This window comes from Martes martes, assembly GCF_963455335.1.
Source record: "Martes martes genome assembly, chromosome: 9".
Taxonomy (NCBI): domain Eukaryota; kingdom Metazoa; phylum Chordata; class Mammalia; order Carnivora; family Mustelidae; genus Martes; species Martes martes.
The window spans coordinates 116,252,913-116,269,422 of record NC_137896.1 but is presented as its reverse complement, the minus strand read 5'-3'; positions in this window follow the sequence as shown (position 1 = coordinate 116,269,422).

Genomic DNA, 16,510 nt, shown 5'->3' with positions numbered 1-16,510 from the left:
GCTGGATACACACATAACATCTGGATGACTTGGGAGGTTAGTACCGTTTTACACTAGAGCCTTCACAGGTATTCTCTGGTGGGCTGGAAGCAGGTGGAAGGAGCTCTGAGGAAGAGCCTTTATGTTTAATTAACTACCTGTACCTTGATTTAACCCTTCTGTGCCTCCATCTTCTCACCTGAAAATGGGGGATGACATCTGTCCCAGCTACCCAGAAGTGTGGGACAGAGTGGACACCTAGAGTTATGAGGGGGTAAAGCACTCTGGGAGGCAGATGCATGGCTGCTGTGGGTACAAGGAATATGGGACAGAGTACAAGGAGTTCTAGGAGCTGCTGTGACAGTTGACACAGCCTGCTTTGTAGAGGGGCAGCCGACACTGGTTTGTGGGGTTTGAAGGGGTGACATCCACTCCTTCCATAGGTGTCTTTCCTGCCTGGGAATGGTGGAGGCAAAGCAGCTACCAATGGAAACTTTTGCAGAAGGGAAGGCAGGCAGAAGGTGAAGAACCCAGACAGGGCCTGACCCTCTGCTGGTTTCTCCTGGGGACCGTGTAGCCATTGTATGACCTAGGTTTTCTGTGTTGGCCCCAATGGAAGTGAACTTTATTTTCTACTCGAGGGTGATTTGTTAAATGTATTTTATTTTTATGCTTTTGTTAGACATGGTACATGAATACATTTGCAAATGAAAAGTGGTTATTGGGACTTATGCTCTAGTTCTGAAGTGGAGACAGTCAAAGACATGCCAGAGTGGTGACTTGAAAAGGCACGTGGGGAAAGGGCCATTGTGTCCCAGAAGAGCAAGGAGAGATTCCCCCTGGGCTGGTGGTGCTGCCTGGGCTGGAGGTGTGAGAGAAGGAGAACAGGCAAGGGCTGGGTGGGGAGTGGTCTTCAGCAGGAACGGGCTAGGGAAACAGACGATGGGTTTCCATGGAGGAAGATGCAAAGGAAAGACAATAAACTAACTCAAAATGAATAAGAGGTGTGGCCTAAAAAATCCAAAACCAAAATATTTTATTCATAACAATGGCAATCACTTGTCAAGTTTTCTATAACATGCTAAGTACTGTGCCTTCATTTCCTCAGGCATGTATATATGAAGTAGTCTAGCCTAAGGGTTAAGGGAAAATTATTTCACCTCTTAGACCTCTTATTCCTCTTATAAAAAGGGGGATTAATTATAGCATTTACCCAAAGGGCTGTTATAAAGATAGAATGAGATAATACATGTTAAGTATTTGTGACAGTGACGGGCATGAGGTAAGAACTCAAAGAAAGCTAGCTCTGATCATTATCAAGTAACTCTGCTTGTGGCTCTAGGAGGAAGCTGTGATTCAATTTACAAAAATATGAATTAAACACAGCTTTTTTAGGAGTGTGCTGAGACCTGAAAACTGAGGTTCATTGGAAATTTCTGGATTTCTTCTCCCTGGAAGTTACTACTTCTCTACTCAGGTAAGAGTAAATAATCAAAATGCCTTTTTCATCACAGAAAGATGCTACACAAAGGGCGAATATTGTTACTGATAGCACCCCATCTAAAGTGGAGATTCTGTGGATGAGAAATAAGAATAGGATATGAGAAAAATCTTGGCTCTGTGGAGGCTGGCCTAAGTACATGAAGACATAACTCTCAGTTTAACGGATCCCATTTGAAAGATGCATTTGTCAAACACACTGCTTGTCATTTAGGACAAAGGATACAAAAGGAACAGAAATCTAAATATCTTCAGAGGGAACATTTTTTCTTGTTAGACTATGTATATAGGGTACAGCTAAAAGCCTTTATAATGATAGTGCTGGGGAAGAGAGCCTCTACACGCACGTTAAGTTATGTACTTTCTCTCTGGCTGTATGATTGCAGTGATTTGTGGGACAAGGTTTGATCCATGGTGTTTCCAAATCCATCTTGTAATAAGTCAAACTTAGCACCTGCTTCTGGTTTGTAAGCATGTCAAAGCTTAAGATGGTGTTAGAACATTGTGTTTAATTTACTAGGATATATGATTATAAAGAGGAAAACTATGTCCCTGTAAGAGACTGGCAGATGAAAGGGAGAGAACATGCCTTTCTTCCATTTTGAGAAGAGGTTGAATTAATTCCAACAGAAAGAAGGGCAGTTGAATGGGGAGGGAATGAAGAAAACTATTATATGAGGTAGAGGTAAAGTAATGAGATAACTTTTAAGCACACATCAAGCCAGTATTTGAATTGGTTCTGTCCTTCAAAATTACCTTGAAAGCACATATCTGTATTCCAGGGACACTGCCACTGCTCAAAACATCATGGGCACTACTCGTGGAGATTTTTCTTGTTATCTTTATAGTATGGTTTGATATCCTAGTTGGTTAATATCACTTCATAATGATGATGGACTGTGGCATTATTTCTATCCCTTCACCTGTTTATAAATGGACATAAGAAATACCACTCCTTGGATCAATGTCTCCCTATCATCAACTTTTATATACCGATGGCATATGCTCTGAGCCCTCATGGAAAGACTACTAGGTGGTGGTAGCAGGACACTGTGAATATAGCTCTTCACTCTCATGTGCTCAACTCTAGCTCTCTCTACTCACAAGGATTAGGGTACACAATTAAGATCAAAGTCTTTCATATAAAGTGATTCTGACAGAACAGTGACCAGAGATAAAGAGAGCACAGGTACCAGGCAAGTCCCTAAAGAAAATTCCTTGTCGTAAGAGTAGCAAATGCTGCTTGGGTTCATCTGATGGGACATAGGTGTTGCTTTGATATACAGAACACTTTGTAGTGGTACTTATTGTAATGTGACTTAATCTGCTTTGTTAGATGGAACACCAGGAGAATATTAGCTGGATTCCAACAAGTGAAATTCTCAGTAAATTCAGCTAGGATTTGGAAATGTATGCAATGTCTCTCAACACATCATTCTGTAAACACATATTTATTGGGCATATGATGTGTTAGGCATGGTTTTAGATGCTCAAGGAACAGTGATATGTAAGATAGATTTGATCCCTGTCTTGTTAGTATGTATATTTAGGTACTCAAAAAAAAAAAAAAAACCAAACAGATAGTAAAGAGTAGCAAGTTATTATAGGGATATTTCAGGAGCCATGAGAAAATATTGTAGGTATACTATTTAGAAGTCTTTAAAAAGTGAAGGAAGAGTGGTAGTTAGGGAAAAGGAAAGTAGAGGAAGAAAATTTTGGGTAGAGAGAATGGAAGGTGCAAACGTCTGTAAGTAAGAATCTAAAAAGGTACAATTGAATTCAAAGAAGTGTCTAGAACCCAGGAGCAGTTTAGAGCTAACCTGTAAACCCTAATAAAGTTGCTTCAAAAAACTTTTGATGTATGCAGGGTGATGTAATGTTGGGGAACCTAGGCGTGGGAGAGATTTGGGACAGCATTGGGAATAAAGTTCCTGCTCCTTCAAGGTCCATGGTTGGGGAGCTGTCCAGGACTTCGGTGCTGAATAGCTAAAGCCAGGACCTGCCTATGGAAGCATGCTTCCTTATAAGGTGTTAATGGCTACTCAGGGTGGGGAGAAAGAGTTGGTCTTTGTCTTTTATCCATTTTCCTTCTCTTTCCCTTACATATTTCCCTCTACGTATCCCTCGTCCCATTTTCATTTTCTGGCAATCTGGCAGCTATAGATCACTCTCCCTGGGAGGAAAAGGAAGAATGTATTTCTTGCTCCTCCTCCATCAGTGATTTCCCTTTATAAGAAGTCTACATAGCATTGATGGTAGCAAATTCAGAAGAACACTCACCCCTATCTTAGGGTTGCATGGGTAGTTATTATTGCTAACTTGGCCAACCCAGCCTATTCTGCGGCATTAGGTGGGGAGATATTATTTTTGTCATATTATAGTTATCGTTAGTGTTATCACTGACTGAGCACCTACTATAAGCGAGACAGTTTACCAACCACTTTACTTCCTAAAGCTTCAGAGGTAAATTTTATTATGTCTGTTTTATAGAACATGGCTTAATTTGGAAGATCAGTGATTAAGACTTGTGCTCTTTTTTTTAATCAGTTATCTCAGACTACCTGAGGGATGATGATGGAAGATGTGGGAAATAAAATTCATTGATACTTACTATATATAGATGCTTTTAACAGTTGTTTTATTTAGTCTCATAACAAGTTGTACTGTTACTATACTTACCTTACAGATGTGGGCAACAAGGGCCAGAGAGGTTCAGTGATTGGTTGGAGACACACCACTAGTGAGTGGCTGAGACAGTTTTAAACTTGGGACTATCTGATACTGAAGTCTATGCTCTTTCATCCACAGTGCTGTTTTAGTTTTATGGGCTAGTTACATCTACTGGTAAGTGATTTTAGCAACTGAAAACTGCCGTGCCTCATTCTCCTGCAGTTCCATTTTCCTCTGGGTCTTGATACCTTCTATATCATCTCTAGTCCTGGGTGGAGGGAGTAGCTTCCTGCATCAGAGCATGTCAGTGGTGTGCAGGGTCCCAGTGAGTGGGGGCACTCGTGTGTTCTATAATTGCACATTTATTAGGTCACAAGGCATCATCAAACCATGCTGGCCTTTGTCTGAATTCCCACTGGACAGTTTGGTCTCAGTATCAATATTGGAAATGTCAGTCTGGTAAACAGCCTTTAACGGGGAGGACGGAGGCTGAGAACAAAGTCTCCTTCAAACGAAACTCTAGGGGATGGGAGTGAACAGAGTCAACATCTTACTTGCTCTAAATCCCCTGGAGTGGTTATGAAAGAGAGAGGACTTGCTGGAGTGAGGAGGAAAAAAGCCCTTTGATTCATCTGAATTAATTTAGCATCTCCCAGGAGGGAGGGCTCTGGCATTATCCTCCTGTTCTCCATCCCCTTCATGCAACCCCACAATCCCGAAGGACAAAAGACCAGTCTATGGTAGGGAGTGCCCACACTGCCCCTTCTTCCACTTTAATTAAATCCATTTGTCCTGGGGGCAGCACTGCGCCTCAGGATGTCCAAAGGCTTTGATCTCTAACCCACACACATCTGAAGGAGTGGGAAGTTGGTGCTCAGAGTGAGGAAAATCACTTCTTCCCATGACAGCAGAGTTCAAGTTACGAGCTCTTGGAAACAGCAGACTCTGTGAAGTTTGGGTGAAGAATTTGAGACCCAACTTTATACTTACAAAGCTGCAAGCCAACTGGAATCACCCTTGTCTTGCCTTAAGCCCTTTGTCCTCATTTTTCAAAGGTGGATCCACAAGGATGATAATTTGAATGGGTTTTAAAAGTCTAAATGCAGAGGCTGCTCTGGATTGCTGGGTTTGACATTTAGCGTATTAAAGGTGATTTTCCCCTTCCAGAGCCATATATCTGCCCCCTTTATAGAAAAAACTCCCACCATCTGCCCTCTGCCTTTCTTGGTCTGGAACAGATCAGTGGACCAACCATGGAGGACTCAGTATGCTGCATCAGGGAGTCATGTGAGCGGCTGTGCTGGGCCAGGCACTGCTTGTCCCAGGCTAACTGCAGGTGGCAGACAGATGCCATCCTGGAGAGACAAAGTGGTACCTGATCTCAGTGGTTATGGCTCCATTTTAGAGCCACATGGAGTAGTCAATGATCTTCTAGTCCAACCCTCTCAGTTTAAAGTTGAGGAAACTGAGACCCAGAGGTTCAAGGTCACAAAGCCACTAGTGATAGAATTCAAATAGGAACCAGGACCTCTGGGAGAAGCCCTCCTCTGTTTACTGAAGAATTTGTCATCTCCCTCATCTACCTGCATCAGTGACCTGAATCCACAAAGCCTTGGACTTGGACTGACTTGAGCACCAGTCCTCATTCTGAGGTCAACTTGCTGGTGTGGTAACTCTTTGGTTCTCAATGAGAATCTTGTGAAAGGTCAGGAATGAGGAACATGATAAGGTCTGTATTACCTATGCCAAAGACTGTGTTGTTCATAAGGGATAAATATGGTGTCAAATGGGAAAGTAAGGCAAATGCGTTAATTAAGAGAAAATGTGATATACCTATAAAGCCTGATTATTATTTGGCAGTAATATAAGTTGTTCAGTTTTATTTCTTCCTGCTACAGACACTGGAGGCAGCCAATCCGGCCAGGCCAGAGATGCAAGAGGTGAGTGCTCATTAGCGTGGAAATCCCACAGAGAAACTCTGCTCCCTATAAGCCTGAAAAAGTGTGTGTGTATGTGTGAGTGTATGTATGTGTACATATTTGTATGTATGTCCATGTATGTGTTCATATGGATGTGTATCTTGGGTAGAAGGGATGGGGGGGAGGGAAGACATGACCCCTTTCTGTATTTTGGCTGATAGAGGAAGAGAGTGACAGGAATGGGTGGAGGCTCACCTGTCAGTCACATCGAGAAGAGGCAGCACTGTCCACTGCCACAGGCTTAAGCCTTCATTGGTGGCAACATGCCAGACCATTCTGCTTTGTTCCTTCCCAGTTTTGTTCTCCACCAGCACCAAGGAGACATTTCCCTGCAAGACTCCACGGATGAGCCAGGACATTCGGAGCTGTAAGGGAGAGAAGAGCCGGAGGACAGCTGTTAATATTAAAAGGAAGCCTCAGGTCCCCTTCCTGGAATTCTCAAAGGTGTTGGAGACTCAGCCAAAGTGTGCCCAGTAAGGAAAGCTGGTGGCTGCCCGATTTTGCTCAGTCTCCCAAGATGGCTTTCATGAAGGTTCAAGGAGCTGGACAGGGGCAACAATGGACAATTTTGGGTTTTTTTCAGATTGATCCTAAATTTCACAGGATTCTGTGTCTGAGGCAATATTAAGATCCATGGGGTAGTAAATGAACTTCTTAAAGGGGATCCAAAGATTCTTGTCTGTGGCCCCAATTCACTTTGTGACCTTTGGACAAGTGATTTTATGACTCAATTTCTTTAATGCTTTAGGTTGCATAGATTTTTATTCCCCCCTCCCCAGTCTCTAATAATCTTATTTGAACGATACCATACCATGTGTTAGCTAACTGGGAGACCCTATGACTTGCTACCTGTGGGCACTGGTAGGCAAAGGTGAGATAAAAATCTCATAACGAGTACTTCCATACGCTTGTCTTTCAGAATGAGGATATCCATTTTGACAAAAGGAAGCTACAATCATGTGTTTTCATTGTGGCTTGATTAAAGGTTCCTATGGCATTGTTCCCTAGACATACGAAAGGGACTGTAGCTGATAATTCTAAAAGACTTTAAGGGCAGTCATGCCCAGAATCAGTATATACAATAAACAAGGTCTCTGGTCTTTGTGTTTGATAGAAATAGTCCGTAAACAACATTTAAAACTTAGGACAACTAAAGCATATAATTGCCCCAAATATTCCTGTTCAGATCCTATAATCAAAAGAATGGCTATTGTGGAATAGAAGGTAAAATGTGTCCTCTGGAAAACTAGCATTTTCATCTGCTTTGGTGCCCCCTTTTCTTCGATTCTTGTTGTTTGAAGACATGCTTTTCTGTAAATCACCATTCCTTTTTCTCCCAGTCCCTGAGCTCAAAGTTTCCTCACAATTTGATCAAGAATGTCATATACCGTGAACTTTCCACTTTGTTGCACATGACCTCTTCACTAACAAGGTCACACCTGGCACTGGGGTGCCCAGGTGCTGTTGTACTTATCTGAGGCAGGTAAGCCTGGTCTAGAACCATAACTTCTTCCCTTAGATCTTTCCCATTTCCCAAATCCAGTGTAGCAAAAATACTTGTCACCAATGAGCACTCCCAGGATAACTTAACAAATCTGTTAACTGTGTTTTTTTTTTTTTTTCCTTTTTTTTTTTCTGACCTCACTTGGCTTCCTTGTGCAGTCTGGATGCCATGACTAGAAATTTTAATCCTAAGTGCCAACTAACCCCTCTCAGCCCTTAGCCCATGCCCTTCAGTGCCCAGCTTGGGATGTTTCCTGCCATGTCCTTTCTCTCCTTTTGCTCCCTGGCCACAGAATATTGCTGATTTGGACTTCTGTGAAATCACGGCGTTGCCCTGGACCGTTGTTGGTACTTGCTCATTCCACTGTGGATTTCCATGGTTCATTTCTGAACACAGAGAGCACAGTGGGTGTTTCAAACTCTTCCTCAAACACTAAGGTTGTTACCTCTTGGTCCCTAACTCTCCTGACTATTATTTTGATTCTTACTTTACTGATAAAGATTTACTCTGTTAGGTGAAATCTCCTTCAACCCCTCTGCTTTCCTCTCTTCCTTCCTTTCTTTTTCTTCCTTCCCTCCCTCCCTCCCTCCCTCTTCTTCCTCCCCCTTTCTTCTCCTTCTTCCTTTCTCCTTCTTCTTCTTCAGGTAAGTGTTCATTTATCCACCTTCCTTCTTCTTTTCCTGTCTTAGTGGAAGATGTATCCTTCATTTTCTTCTATGTTAATATGTTTTTACCTCCTCCTAGTCCTTGTTCCTGCTTCCAGCACCTTCAGACTCTTCCTGCCTTCTGGCTCTTCTGTCTACAAATAAGATCAGCTTTCATCTGTCCCAGAAAAATATCCTTTATTTGATCCTGCCAGCTCTTCTGACTTGCAACCTACTTCTGCACCTCCATTCAGATGTTAACATTGTGGATTACTGGCATGTAACCGCTTTTATTTCCTTGTTGCCCATTCTTTCTTTAAGTTCTTTTAACCTGGCTTCTATTCTCATTACTCTGACAAAGTAGCATCCACAATGTCCTTTATCACTTACTCTTTCAACTCTCTCCCTGGCCCCTCAAAGTGCCTCTCCCTCTACTTTCTCCCTTCTAAATTCTTTTGTGTATCTCAAGCATGTCTTCCTGTTTACCACTGCCATCTGTGACTCTTCAGTGCTTTCTCACTCCCTAGCAATTAATATCAAGGCATTCGTGTTCCTCTATAATCTAAGAAAATAAGCTTTTTAGGCATTCAGTGAATATGTATTCAGTACTTACACTGAGTCACATGCATCCTGCACCCTAGAATGGTCTAAGAGTTTGAGTTATAAAGATCTGGATTCAAAAACTGTTCTTGTCACTTTGGTTCTTTTGCAGCTCAGTTCTGTATTCTCCAAGATGAGAATAGGTCTATTAGGATTATAGTGACAATTTAATGAGAGATGACAAATAGTGTAACAAAATGGTGAAAAAGAATTTTGGCTGAAGCACTGAGGCCACAGATACTACACTTCAAAAGGACATCTGAGAGCACAATGACGCAGGACTTCTGTGAGGGGTGGATGAAAACAGGTCACACAATTCTTAATCTCTTTGGATTTCAAAAAAAGTTGGTGGTTGACTATGAGGAGAGAGTTTTTAGAATGTGTTTTCATATATCATGAGTTCCATCTTATTTTACCCTCCTGCAGAGAAGGTTTCCTCTTCATCCCAAGTCGAGAGAGAGAGTGAGAGAGAGCAGTTTTAATGATACCCCCTAATATCATCAATTAATGATTGATATTAATGCCCTGCAATTTGGGGAGCTCAACAGAATATGCCTAACTCCAACCTGGAAAATCCAAAGTATGAACAAGGGGCTGGTTGGCTGCTCTGGCCTGCACTCCCAGAGTTTGATGGTATACAACACGCGTGAACATCGCACAAAGACTAGAGTGAGCCATGTACACGGGAGCCCACGTGGGTCATTTTAGATCTTTTCCAAGGGGCCTCCCTGAAGGGGTAAATAGAACTCAGAAGAAAGAAGCTACAGGCATCTCAACCTGCCAAAGGACAGAGGAAAGTGTAAGTGACCACCGCGGACGATACATAGGCCCTCGTCAAGGTGAAAGATTCCCAGCCATAGTGGAGGGCGTGAGGAGAAAGGTAAATCTCCCAAGAAAGCACAAAAGTGCCCCCTGTGAAAACCAGTAAGCACTAAACATTGGTCACATCCAGAGAATACCAGTGCCAGATCACCACAACAGTTCTGGTCGTGTAAGAGTTTTCTTGCTCCCCTTAACCTCTTTTCCTTTCCCTGCCCTTAAGATCTTCAAGTATCACAATTAAGCCAGAAGACTGAAGAGGAGGAGAGCTGAGTGAGAAGGAGAGACATCAATGACCCTTTCCCCAGTCTCAGTCTTCTCTGCAATAGGGCCAAGCATGGCAGGGAGAGAAAGAAGCCCTAACTTTATTTTTAGTTTTTTAAATTAATTTTTTAAAAATCTTGTTTATTTATGAGAGAAAGAGAGAGCAAAAGAGCAAAGCAGGGGTGAGGGACAAAGGGAGAGAGAGAAGCAGAATCCCCACTGAATGGGAAACCCGAAGCAGGGCTCGATCCCAGGACCCTGGGATCATGACATGAGCCTAAGGCAGACCCTTAACTCACTGAGCCACCCAGGTGCCCCAAGAAGCCCTAACTTTAAAGCAAGTTTGAAGTTCTGACCAGATGGGCATTTTGGCTTCTAAATAAGCCTGGGTTTTGTGTTTTGAAGTGACTAGAAAACTGTATTACCTTGGAGCAACCAGATGAGTAGTTTTCACCCAGTAGTCCACACATGGGGGCCCAACAGATGTTAGTCCCTAGTCTCCCTCACATCAGTCTACATACCAGCTCTGCTCCCGAGATGCATTTTTCTGCCTTTGTGCTTTTGATCCTTCCATTTCCTCTACCTCTTCTATCCTTCTCGCCACTTAAGAAACCATTCAATCTATCTAGTTTTCAGGGAAAGTTTTCTTATCATCTGTCTCAGAAATGACTTTCCCCTCTTCTGAATCTAATGCTTGAGGATATTGGGATCATCATAGGACATAGCTCAGCGGCCTTGTCTTCCCTCCATCCTCCTCGGACCACAGGTTCCCTCAAGGCAGGGACTGTCTTATCTTGTCTTCACAGTCATTGTCAAGTGAGGGCACATGGTAGGAGCTGATCAGTGTCAGAATATATAAAGATGGATACACTTCCAGGAAGAGTTTCCTGTCTTTACCAGGTCCCCTCTCATGGACAGAAACCAACTTGACACCTGTGAAGTTCCTTAGCACTTTCCTGCATTCTAGGGGTTGGGTTCTAGGGAAGGGAAGAGGGTCCACGCATCTTGCAGCTAACTGGATATGCTTGAAATGGCCCAGGTCTCAGCTATTGCTAGGAAACTTTCAGTCTGAAGTAGATTCTGCTAGTGGCATGAGCATGTCAGGGAGATGTAGCCCTGTCGTATCGACAGTAGGGCCATTGGCTAGCTGACTGTTGAGTTTTCTCCACTTTCCTGCACTATATTTTAAGCCAAAAGGCCTGTGAAGTGAGAACAGTACTGGGTGCCAAGGGATGGCACCCCCAGCTCCTGAGGTCTACCAGGATCCCTCTTGAAATCAGTCCTTGAGATGATCATCTATTCATTCAAAAAATATTTACACATATCCACTCTGTACTGCATATTACATATATCTTCTCTGTCTTCATGAAGCTTATCATCTAGCCAGGAAGTCTGAATTTAAATGAGTAACTGCAATGGTGCTGTGTGTAGCAAAAAGGGAAGTAAATAAAGCCACTTGACAGTGAAGACATAAAACATCTGATAGTCAAATCAAAGGCCACCTGGGTAGCTCAGTATGTTGAGCATCTGACTCTTGATTTCAGCTCAGATTGTGATCTCAGGGTCCTGGGATCAAGCCCTGAGTTGGGCTACCCACTCAGTGGGGAGTCTGCTTGTCTCCCTCTTCCTCTACCCCTCCCCCTGCTTGCATTCTCTCTCTCTCTCAAACAAATAAATAAATATTTTTTTAAAAAAAGACAGTCAAGTCAAGGCACTTGACATGACAGTCAGAACTTGGGTCAAGATGACTACTGGATCCAACTGTTCAGAACTATGGATAAATAGGAGAATGAAAAAATTGGCTTTCCTTTCATCTTACAATATCACCACCTAAGTTTATAGCAGAAAACACATATCTACAGCTACAACTCAAGTCAAGGCATGCACTGTCTAAGTTTCAGCAAAGTCTGTTTCTAGAAACAGATGCAAAAGGTTTAGAATAAGATCACAAACTGGCAGCCAGTGAAGGACTAGCAAGGTACATCTTTCTGCCATTCACTTTTATTTCACCCACTGAGTGTGTAGTAAGGCGATGTATCTAGGTGATACAATTCTTCCTCAGATGTAAACAGTCTAGAACCTCTGGTCTTTCACTTGGCCTACTTCTCACCTGTAGTTATCCCTAGTCATTCCAGATTTACCTGTAAAAGTCAGTCACCACTTTGCTGCTCAGAGTGTGATGTTCAGGATAGTGTCACGGGTGTTACCTGGAGCTTGTGGGAGATGCAGCACCTCTGGTCTGATCCTGGACTCAGTGCATCAGAATCTGCAGAGAAGCAGCCTCTAGGCTCTTGCCCCTGTGCTCCTATGACTCATCCCACTTCCTTTCTGGAATTCCCTGGAAGCAATTGCCCTCCGCCTGGATATTCATTCTTGGGTGGCTTATCAGACTATCTTGTTTCCTTGCCTGTTGACGATGGGATAACCTGGGGTTTGTGCTCCAATATCAAAGTAACTCAATGGTGTGGCTTTAAGCCAACCACTTAGCCCCTCTGAGTCTCTATTTTCTTATGATAATAGCCATACCTTTCCTGCCCACCTTAAAAGGTGGTTGTAAAGACTGAGTCAGATAAAGAATGTGGAAGTAGGGGCCCACCTGTGGTGAATGAAATGGTGATACCAGTGGCTTTCAATATGGGCTGCAAATTAGAATCACCTGGGGAGTTTACCCAACTGCTAGTGTCTGAGTTCCCACCCCAGAGATTCTGATTTCATTGGCCTTGGGTAGGTCCTGGGCATCAGCAGTTTTCAGATCTCTCCAGGTGGTCCTAAAGCACATCCTAGGTGGAAACCCCTGGGGACATGGGGCTACCTAAGGCCAGAAGTAGCCTGGCCTTCTCGGTGAGGGGTCCATTCTTATCTTGGACTTCCAGCAGGAGGTAATTCTTAATCACTAAAAAATGGCTTAACACATGCCCACCATCACCAAGGTATACAAGGAGTGCTTTCCTGCAAGGGGGAGGACACAGACCCCAGCAGAGGTCCTTCATGTGGCTGCCATGTCATCCCTGGGCCAAGAATGAGGACAGCCCCGAGGGTGAGCAGGGATGACCTAGGGATGCAAACGGGACCAGAACCATCCTCTTGGACCTACAGGGTCAGGTTCTTACCAATTTCTTTATTAGAAGATCTCAAGTACTGATGCCAATTCTTTCTGAATATCCCTTATTCATTATTTGTATCTAAGTGTGTAGAGTGACTCTTTGTGGTTTCTAGGGCAGACTGTAGGCTCAAGGCCCTCTCTAAGACTTCCGTTTTCCTTATAAATACAGTCCCAGATAAAAGAACCCCTCTGATACCATTATATGCCAGGTAGACCTTGCTTGATACTGACAGTTAAGGGTCAGGTGCTCAGAGTGGGCAAAAAACACTGCTGGAATGTGATCTTACTAAGACCAGTTTCTATCTGAGGTCCTATAGGATAATTTGTTAACTGACTGTTTATTGAATACCAGAGAGCTGCACTAGGCACTGGTACATAAGCTGTCTCATCTTCTACTCACAACAGTCCTTCCTGTGGGTATGATCAAGCCCATGTTTCAGATGTGGCATCTGAAGCTTAGGTAGGTGAAGTCACCTGTGGCCGCTGAGCCCATGTGCTGCAGACTTGGATACCACGCTATGGTCCGTGTACTGTTTCTACCATATTGATAGGGCTACGTACATGTAATATGATGATACTTAAATCTTTGGGAGGTGTATTGTGAAGGTTTTCCAGATCCTTCTTTCTCCAGGTGTGGTCTATAGACCAGCAATATTGGCACGACCTGGGAGTTCAGTAAAAATGTAGGGTCTCAAGTCCCACCCCAGGCCTGCCAAGTCAGAATTCATATTTTAATAAGATCATAGCTCACAAATACCTTCATAACAGAGGAATTAGGGAGATAGAGGGTTTTAAAACCATTTGCAACCTTTGTCTCTGCCAGAAAATGAGTTGTCATATGTGTGTGTGTATGGAAACACACATGTGTGTTTCCATACACACACACATATATGTGTTTCCATACACACACATGTGTTTCCACACACACACACACACACATATATATGACAAATGTATTCACACAAATATGAGACATCTTCTAAAAATTCGAAATAATGTTTGTGAGAAATACCACTTGTTGGAGGCTGTAACAATAAAAATGTTGATCCTTCTAGACACGTCCTAGTAGATATAGGTTATAAATGAGAGCTTTTGACTAATAAACTCTTTGATATGCAGACAGCAAATGAGACAAGTGAGAAGAGACAACGCCAGGAACACGCCACCAGCAATTATATTTTCTGGCTCTAGCAGACCCTTTCACAAGGGCCTTCCCCGCTCCCCCCCACCTCAGTGGGTCCTGACAGACTTTCCAATTATGTGCTACCAGTGTTTGTCATTTTATTAATTAAAGTTCTGTACGTAAGGCAAGAGCAGCATTGTGGCTAGGCCTAATGCTATTATTTCTCTCATGGCCCTTTCCTCCTCCAGAGGTAATTACTGCAATTTTATGTCGAGAATATGCCTCGTGTTTGCTATGCATACCTCGTGGTAACTTTACAACAATCTCTTGAACCCAGTAAAAAAAAATATCAGCGTGGAATTTAGGCTGAGGTTGGACAAAAGAGACTCTGTGGTATCAAATAACGTCCATTCTGTGGGCAGCACCCCCAAATGTAGGTCATGCCGTGAGGGGGAAGGAGTGACCTTCGTTCCTCTTTCTGAAGGGCTGCGTGACTTCCTGCAGGACAGACAAAGGCAGGACGTGTGCTCCAGGGTCTATGTCGCTGCAACAGAAGGAAATGCTTTTAACAGAGAGAAAGATGCTCAACAATGCGCTTGCTTGGGGTGGTGGTGTGTGTTCTCCCGATGCTCCCCAGCCTGGGGTTCCATGCAGCAGTGACTGGGCAACCAAGATCGGGGTTGTTGTCGGGGACATCCAAGCTCTGCATGGAGGTTAAGGCTGCTTCTCCACCTACACCACCATGGGGCTGTGATTCTGGTGTGAACTGATAATTTTAAGGGTTCCTTGGTTTCCATGTGGCCTCTTATTAACCTTGATTGAGAGTACTGACTCACTGTAAAACCCAGTGTTTTTGTATGCCATCTCCTAATTCACCTGGAAAAAAAAAAATAAATACCGACTCTCTAGCTATAAATAGCCTAATGAAAAAATCAACCCAGCACAGCAAGAAGCAGACCAGATGCAGACTTTTGATAACAAGCAAATAGAATATGCTGGCAAATACTTCCAATTACGGAGGCTTAAGAAATGCTGAATTCCTGGCCATGTAGGGGACTTAAAAGATTGAGATCCTTTCTGAAAACAGCACCCTGTGTCTCCTGCTTTCTGAGGCATCACTTCGAAGCCAGAAACAGCCAGCCAGGGAAACCTACAAGCAAGCCCCATTTGTGAAAACACAGCAAGAAAACATGAAGGGTATATACAAAAATAATAACTGTGGGATCCCTGGCTGGTGAGGTTATGGAGTTATCAATATATATTTTTTTCCTTCTTTGGTCTCCTAAATTTTTTACAATGAACATCTCTTACTTTTTGATAACCTGAACAAAAACAATAAAATAAATGTGGCATACACAGCTATTAATAGCATGTTTATGAAGAATAACACTGATATAGGAAAATATAATAGTAAATAAAGAAAGCAGACATAAAATACCCATATGGCATGATGCCAAATTTGTATAAACCCTTTACACTCTGCTCAAATTGACATCCGTGTGTCATGAAGGAAATGTACCAACGTGGTAAGTGGGGTTACCATTGCGGGGTAAGACTGTGGGCAATTTCAATTTTCTTCATGCTTTCCTGTATTTTCCTAATGTTCTGCAGTGAACATAGAACACTTTTGTATCAGAAAAAACAATAAACACTATATTTAAAAAGGTAGCAAGGAGGGTCCTGACGTCATTTGACAGTGGGGGAAAAGAGAGTGCTTTCTTTTCACCCCTTTAGGGGAAGGTATTTTCTCTTGCCTGCATTGTGTGGGCTTCTGTGGGAAGACCGGGGAAGGTGGGTGCTTCTGGGGAATGAGAGCTTTGGACAGAGCATGAGCTATGAAATCAAAACTTGTTCTGTCTTTGTGGCATAATCAGTGCCTCAGTCTTCATCTGTAAAATGGGGCCAATCATATTCTGCTCAGAGAGTCGCTGGGGAACTTTTAATAAGATCATTAAAGAGCCCAGTGCCCAGCTACCAAATACATTCAATCAATGTTAGTTCCCTCCTCCTGCATCGGGAAGGGCGGGCAGGGAACACCACGTTAGAGACAAACAGCTCATAAAATAAAATAGAAAGGGACAGCCTGAAGATTGCTGTGTTTAAAAATTTCAGTTCAGTGTTCTATCTTCCAGTCTCCCCAGAGAGTTATCTCTCCCGTCTTCAGGAAAGAAAAGGGTGATATTTTCTTTTGAGTTACACTGTGATGGTATGATCTTGAGCTAACAGTCTTCTCTGTACCTCCGTCTCTCTGTGTGTGATAGGGACGAGGCATCGAAATCGCTCTGTAATCCTCTAGCTAGGGAACAGGATCCAGTCTGTGCAATG